The 8,550-nt window shown below is 39.4% G+C and overlaps 1 long non-coding RNA gene across 1 annotated transcript in view; it reads right to left on the bottom strand.

Annotated features, from left to right (window-relative positions):
• The window catches only part of LOC127739780 (uncharacterized), a 16,618-nt gene extending 8,878 nt beyond the window's left edge, over positions 1-7,740 (bottom strand). Inside the window, exons 1-3 of the long non-coding RNA XR_008000518.1 lie at positions 7,639-7,740; positions 5,696-5,751; positions 4,229-4,318 (exon numbers count right to left, since the gene is read on the bottom strand). This is a non-coding gene — a long non-coding RNA (uncharacterized LOC127739780). The remainder of the gene's footprint in view (positions 1-4,228; positions 4,319-5,695; positions 5,752-7,638) is intronic.
• Between the last annotated feature and the right edge of the window lie 810 nt (positions 7,741-8,550).

Below are 8,550 nucleotides of genomic sequence, written 5' to 3' on the forward strand. Positions count from 1 at the left end.
GACAGATGATTAGCCGTGCTGTGACAGAGCGCGTTGAACATTTTCACTGAGAGGATGGGAGGTAGCCATTGACAACAGTGAAACCCTACATACAGCTTGCCATGGAAGGAGCCTTGCGTGTGCGAAGAAGAAGACAGTAAGAAAGCAGAGATTCAGAAGATAGAGCATCTCCAAAACCTCAACCTGTTCTCCATTACTGCAAAACAAGTACTTATTTCATGTTCCTTTACTTTTCACAATCAACCCTGATAATTATTGATATCCTGACTAAGAGTTACAAGATAACCATAGCTTGCTTCAAGCCGACAATCTCCGTGGGATCGACCCTTACTCACGTAAGGTATTACTTGGACGACCTAGTGCACTTGCTGGTTAGTTGTGCGGAATTGTAAAAGTGTGATTGCAATTTCGTGCACCAAACGTCAGTTGGGGAATCTTTTAAGTTGCCATCCTTTGTCAACGAAAGACCTTCAACATCACATTGTGACACATCAGTCAAACTTGGTTGGAGAAAAAGTTCGACCTCACAAGGTTCATTGTATTCACCCATGTTGAACAAATCTCTTGGCTTCACATGGACTACCACACTCCAGTCCTTATCAACTTCATCATCTACATAGTATACAAGGCGAGCCTCGGATGCAAGAATGTACGGCTCATCATCTTCACGATCACCGGTGTGAATCGAATTTCTGAAGTTGACACCGGTGTGTCCCAAAAGATCTTGCTTTATGCCTCTCCCAGATGTGGTATCTGCCTAGAGGCACTTAAACAAGGCCACGGTAAATTGACCCCTGTAATTCAGCTCAATGATATCTACCAATCTTCCATAATACGAGACGCCACCAACAGCAACGTTATTGTCACGAGTGCTTGCATAACTTCTAGTGTCAGAGGTGACACAAACCCCGCTATTCTGGGTTCTCATCCCTTCCTCTCTCGATAGGGTTCTAAACTTGAATCCATTTACATTGTATGCCTTAAAGTGCCTTGCTTGAATATTGGGGCCACATGCGAGCCACTGTAATTCTCTAGAGTGAAAAGTACTTCCCAATGGTATCTGACAATGAACAATTTAAAGTTTTCATAGTTGAGAAACAGAAAGCAAGGTATTATCCAAACTTGAAATGGAGGAGGCATACAAAAGATTCACCTCATGCTTAAACCATTGGGCGAATTCTCTATGGACAACTTTATCAATGTGAGCCTCGTTTCTTCTTCTAATACTTCGCAGCTGTCTCTTTTTACTGGCCCTAAAATCACTACGCATACCAAGGGATACAAGATCAAAGTTTTTCACTAATATTGCCTTTGGGTACAAAATGAACCAACCTGAATTAAATGCACTTACTCTAAAAAATTCTCTACAGCTGTGCAATTGACCAATACGTGACGATGTGCTTGAAATCTCTCGGTTGGTGACAGATTGAAAGAAGTCGCAGCCCCTACCGCCTTGCCAATCAGAGGGAACATGCTTGTCACGTTATTAGGCCCATCTTCGCTCGGTCGATCATCAACACGCACTGGTCGATTGATCCTGCTCTCAACATTGTCCAAGTATCTTGAACAGAAAGTGAGAATCTCATCGGATATGTAGCCCTCGGCAATTGATCCTTCCGGTGCTGCCCGGTTATGCATGTAATGCTTGAGACGACATAGGTACCTTTACGAGCAAGATATGTGTGTCAGCTTGTTAGCTATCGGAATAATAGTAATGTGAAATCAATCCCATAGTTACCTTTCAATTGGATACATCCACCTATAATACACCGGGCCCCCCAGGCATACCTCTTTGACCAGATGCACGGTTAAGTGTACCATGACTATGAAGAACGACGGTGGAAAAATTGCCTCCATGCGACAAAGGGTGAGGACCACATGTTCCTGGAGGAGAGGAAGTTGTTGAGGGTCTATAGATTTACTGCATAGTCGTCTAAAGAAAGTTGAGAGATCAGCCAGGACAACTGACACTGGGGCAGGCAAAACGTTCCTTGATGCAATTGGCAGAAGATGTTGCATTAGAGTGTGATTATCATGACTTTTCAACCCGAATAGCTTACGCTAATGTAAGTCAACACACCGAGAAATGTTGCTCGTGTGACCATTTGGAAAGACCACATTCTTTAAAGTTCTAAGAAAGACGTCCTTCTGTGAATTCGACATGGAGAAGATTGCAGTGGGATACTTTCCATTTTCCTGTGGCCAGAGATCACGCCTGATCCCCATCAGCTGGAGGTCTTTTCGAGCTTTCAGATGATCCTTGGATTTACCGCTATCGTTCAGTATTGTGTAAAGTATGTTGTCGCAGACATTCTTCTCTATGTGCATCACGTCCAGGTTGTGATGCAATAAATTATACTTCCAATATGGGAGTTCAAATAATATACTCTTCTTTTTCCAAAGAGACTCGTCTTGCAATGCAACATGTTGTCCGCGTGCTCTTTTACCTGCAGTCGTTTGCACCTTGCCAAAAATGACGTGCACATTCTCCAACTGTCTCATAATATCTTCACCAGACAATTTAACGGGGGGACCTCGGTCCTCTACCTTGCCATCAAATCTAACTCGGTCCTGCCGATATCTGTGGCCTTGACTCAGAAAGCGCCGATAACCCATGAAACACCATTTCTGACTGAATGTGAGCCGGTTAGTCTCAGCATCCAAGTTGCACGTAGGAAAAGCTCTCCCACCGTACATATTCCACCCAGATAAGTTTTCCAGCTCAGGAAAATCGCTAATTGTCCACATCAATGCAGCATACATCTTGAATGTTTTTTTCTCGTTAGCGTCGTAGGTCTCAACACCATCCCACAACTGCTTCAACTCATCTATCAAGGGCTGTAGGTATACATCTATATCATTCCCAGGCATCTTGGGACCGGGAATAATCATAGAGAGCAGGAAAGAGGTGGGTTTCATACAAATCCATGGAGGTAGGTTGTACGGGATAAGAATCACGGGCCAGATCGAGTACCTTGAGCTTAGATTTCTGAAGGAATTAAAGCCATCGCTAGCTAAGGCTAAGCGAACACTGCGCGGATCGCTACTGAAGTCGGTAAATCTTCTGTCAAATGCCTTCCATGCCTCACCGTCCCTAGGATGCCTGAAAAAACCATCTGAGTTAGGACCTTCCTTGGGCCACAACATTTCAGCGGATGTCTTACTGGACATGAACATCCGCTGCAGTCGTGGAACAAGGGGAAAGTAACGAAGAACCTTTGCCGGCTGGGGCTTACCACTCTTCTTAACAACCACGTTGATCCTGACAATCGAATTTCTCCTAGTCTTCTGCTTCCATCTCGAGGTCCCACACTACTTGCACCTAGACAGTTCTTGATCGCTGCCCTAATATAGCATGCAGTCATTCGGGCATGCATCTATCTTCCTGTATGTAATGCCGAGCTTTCTTATGATCCTCTTGGCATCATGCAGTGAAGCCGGAATCTTTGCATGCTCAAATGCTTCCCCCAGTAGTTCTAGTATCAGTCTGAAGGCCTTGTCACTCACTCCGCACATGCACTTTATATGGTATAGCCTCACCAAGAACCCCAGCTTTGAGAATTTCGAGCATCCCGGATACAATTCCTGCTCGCCATCTTCAAGTAGCTCATCCTGACTAGGTTCGTTGTACAAATACGGTAACTCTTCGGCACCCCCCCATTATGGTTGTTGCCTGACTCTTCTTCATCTTCAATAAAATCGTGAAAGTTGAATGCATCAGTAACCATGTCGCGCATTGGATCTCGGCGGATGCTAGATGGTTGACCTTCATCTCTCTCACTTGAGCACTTTCCAACGCGTCTCTCACCGTGATGCAACCAGAAGGTATAATTGGTAGGAAAAGGTTTCAGCAGCAGATGATCGTAGGCATCTTCTCTAGTTTGGAAAAGCTAGAACCCACACGAAGGAGATGGACAATGTATCATCCCATCGGACGATGCATTAGCGAATGCGAAGTCCAAAAAAGTGTTCAAGCCGGCCCTGTATTCCACACTACCTCTTGGTTTTGATATCCAACTCTTATCTATGTCTACTCTAATGAAATCATGTAATCAGATGAGTAAATATTTAATGAGGCAATACAGATAGAAAATCTTTTACCAAAAATTCGGGCAAAGGGTCGAAAGAAAAATCTTAAATTTATCACAATTATGTAAGGGGATAGTAATAAAATTTTTTGCATCAAGGATAACAGATAGCATGCGAATGATGTTAGGAAGGAGTTTACTCATGGTAAAATTCTGCACTTTTAAAAAATTACGAGAAGAAAGAAACTATGGGTCCAATGCCAAAGAATGAACTGGAGAAGATATGCTTCCTGAAAAAATTAAAAAAGGAAAGACGAACAGAAGTTAGAGTTTAAAATCATAACAACGAAGGAGGTAAATAACAAATCATACTTGAATATAGTTGAAGTCTGAGATCAAATTGAATCAGTAACCTTGATTAAATGTATGGTGGCCAATGAAAGCTAACTACTGAAAATGAAAATCTCAATAAAGTAGACAACCATAAATCAGGTAGCATAACTTATTAACAGCATTAGAAGGTTTTTTGGATAAGAATAGTCACCAGCCAAGAAAATATAAGTACACCAACACTAACGCCTAATTGCCAGGAATAAGATTTTGGGAGAGTTGGTGATTGACATGCATCACTGACATCACCTCCATACAAGTCCCGTGTTTTATATTTCCATCTTTTTTCAGGTTGAAATCTGAGTTAGACTTGACTATTCTTTTAAATTATTCTTTTATATTAAATGATGAAACTGTTAATGTATTTCCATCACAAATTAGTCATGGATATAGATGCTCACTTAACAAGCAAAGCAATAATCATTGGCTGTGCCTTTCATTTTTTCTCAATTCATCAATTTTCTTCTTTCTTTTTTTTTATTGACCGGGTTAATTTTCTGAATTCTTTACTATCCCAACTAATTCAAGAATATAAGTAATTTTGTTCTATTTTATAAATATAAGGAATAATCACTCCTAAATCATTAAATTTTAGAGAAGACAAGTCGGGTGACAGGTCTCGCTGAATAATTCAAGGGTATCGGTTTTATTAAGAGAGGGATTTAGTTTTACGAGACCCAGACCCAATTTCCAATTGTACGACTTTGAGGCAAAGTACAGCAACAAACTACAATGGGGAAAAATTCTAAAATTAGGACTTGCTTTGCCGTAAAACTCATATAACAGTCTCAAATTTCAACTTTAAGCTTTTTCAAGTCTCAAGGCATGATTTATTCACACAACATAATTAACCCATTAATCCTTCCCTATTAAAAAATATAAAAAGAAGCAATTATGGCAAGAGAAAGAATAATTGTATTAGATATGTTCAATTTAATTCCTCTTGTCATTTAAGCACGGAGAACTGTTAAGAAAGATAATTCAGGCAGCAAAAAGTTGTGAAAACCAAACCATATAAAATAAAGTTCTTCAATCTTTATTTATATCATTCTCATATATTTAATAACTGGACTAGAGCTTTTATGTTCAGTTTACATCTTCTTTTACATGTGTTGAACTTTAATCATTGGGATAGATTTCTAAAAAGTGTGTTTTGTCCTGTTCAGATACTAGTTAATTTTAAAAAATTAAAAGGAGAAAAAAGAATATGGTAGAAAAAGATATCAAACCAAGAACAAGGATGAACCTTGAAGTCAAAGAGGAGTTTTGGTACATACCTTAAGGGAAATTGACGAAGCAGCTCTGCAAATCGACCGCAGTTTCGTTAGCCAAGCTGCATGAACAAAAATTCATAGTCACAAAGCCATCATATAAGAAATGCACCAGGGAACGAATGACGACATTGTTGATTGGTCTCATGGAAAAAGGTTGTGGGAACTATCCAAAGAAAAATATGACCCCTTATGGGTTAAGGGTGGAGGCCATTGCAACCTTGAAACATTCCCAGAGTACATAAAGTATTTGCGCATGTTCCTAAATGCAAAGGAGAAACTCTCACTCACAAAGCAGACAAACAAACAACTCAATTACTGTTCCGTTATCGTTAATAATATTTGGTCTTTTATTAAAAAGCTGAATGTATCATTTGTATTCTATCCTACTTGAAGTATGCATTGTGTGACCTTCCTATGTTCACATTTTCGATTTAGCATTGATTTACTCAATTACATGTCTTAGATACATTTGTAGCATTTGAGTTATCTAGTGTTCTAGGATAGGTGAAATATTTATTTTATGAGAAAAGAACATAGCAAAACTGTAGATGTGATTAGACGACTAAATCAATGTGGTTTTCAATTGTGTTGCTAGGTTTCAACAATGGATAGAAAAAAGGCAAAAGATGCAGGTCCATCAACAAAGACTAAGGCTAGTAGCAAAGATGTCCCTAAGAAGGAAAAAGTTTCCATTTCTGCCATGCTGGCCAACATGGATGAAAAGCCTGATAAACCCAAAAAGTCCTCTTCCATTAAACCCAAGGCAAAAGCTGCTCCAATATACTGATGGTATTGATCTTCCTCCATATGACGAAGATGAAGATGAAGCTCTCTTGGAGGAGGAGGAGGAGAATGCCTCCCAACGGCAGCAGAGGAGTGAGTTGAAGACACTTGAAATTTCAACCACAGACAAACAACTCACTCAAAATCTTAGTATTATTGAATCCAGACATAACAAATGCTTAAGATTTGGTAAACAATAAAAATATGTTCTATGAGGTTTTTGCATGCAGGGAATCACAGCCAAAGTTTAATTGGTTGTTGAATGGAATGACAGTAGTACCTTGCTGTGCAGATAAACAACTAATTGATTAGATTTAAATCCAAAAAAATGATGTCATGTCTTTAAATCCAAATCCTGTTACCATATATAGGTGGAGAACTGTTTGCCTACCAAATTATAATTTAAACTTTTGATTTTGGTTAAAACGTTTAGTATAGCTCATCATCATTCTCCGGAAAACATGTCTTCTCACTCTCTATCTTTAGGCTAATATCACTATGGTATGTTATGTAATTACATTTTATATGATAGACATGTCTTAAAATAATATGGTTACTTGAATAACTTGGGACATAGCCTAAAAACACTAAAAGCTGTGATATCTTTTCAAATTTATTAGCATTGTATGGTTTAACCAAAAAATTCGAAGAAAACAATAATCTATATAGCTTTTATGCATCAATTCATAAGAAGAGATAGAAGAATTACTTTAGAAGGTAACCAATTAAAAAGTCCTGAACATGAAAGAAACCTGTTCAAATGAATATGGAGTAACATGGTGTCATGAACGAGTGCCCTATCTAATAAAAGTCCTGAACTAACAAATGAATGATTTGAAACAAATCAAATGGATTTTTGTGCAATAAGCCTTCCTATATTCAAATGATTTATAACAGATTGATTATATGATTATATGACAGAATATAGAACATATGGAAAAGACCCAGTATCATACTCTCGGTGCCTAATAACAGTTAGGCGGTGAAAAATTACATTATTGAAAGGAAAATCTTTATGCACCATTTAACATTGAGCAAAGAAATTATGATATAAATTATAAGCTTTAATTAGTTCTAACAAACGAACAACCATAAATTTGGAAAGAGCTAACAAACGAAGAACAAGCAGGAAGCTTGCAATCGAAGAGGGGTTTTGACGATACCTGAAGGCAAATCGACGAAATTGATAGGCGAGGGACCCTTCGGCGACGGGAAGTGCGATGCAGCTGTTATTGGGACCGGAGAGGAATGGCGGCAAGGATTCGCGCGCAAAAGGGCTGACGGATCTGATTCTGGGAATGGTGGAAAGCAGGGGGAGAAGGATAGATCGAATGCCACGCGTGTCAACGGTGACAGAGTGGGGCAGGATGGAGTATGTAAACCTGAAACGCGCGCTTTGCACTCTCCTTTTGGCGGGTTCCTCGAATTATCGATTGTGGGTACTCTATTTAGGGTAAAATCATCGGCAGCTGGAAAGGGGTTAGCAGCGGCCATTCTTAGTTCGACACAAAATTAGAGAGATTTGCCATCGGTAGGTTGATTTAGGCTTGGACCGCAGCTATCCTCCATAAATTGCTGCATTTGGGGATTTCGCAGGTAGTTTGCCGCAGGCATCCTCCGCATCCCTTGTAGTGCTCATTTGAATTTTGAAGCATAGAACTTCTATGTTCTAAAGATATTTGATAAACGTGCCCATCAAAGTGGGAAACTCATGGCCTCAACTCACTCTTAGAACAACACTTGTTGATGATAATCTTGTCATATTAGATTCTGGCACCTTTCATCTTGTGTCCGTGCCCAGTAATAATAACACCCTACCACACAGAGTCTTATGCTTAAATCATAAAACAGAGGTGGCGAGGTATTACGACTTCTAAAAATAAAATTTAGTATATATAGCAGTGCAAAAATGTTTATAACTAAGAACCTTTGAAAAAAAGAGGGAAAATTAAAACCGATAAAGTAAAAAGCGCAACACTTCAATCGATAACATAGACGAAACAGATAAAGGATAAGTTAACGTGAGAAGATAAACAAGAGAGTGCCAAAAATACAGATATCAAGACTCAAGACTC

Source organism: Arachis duranensis, chromosome 6 (assembly GCF_000817695.3).
Source record: "Arachis duranensis cultivar V14167 chromosome 6, aradu.V14167.gnm2.J7QH, whole genome shotgun sequence".
NCBI lineage: Eukaryota > Viridiplantae > Streptophyta > Magnoliopsida > Fabales > Fabaceae > Arachis > Arachis duranensis.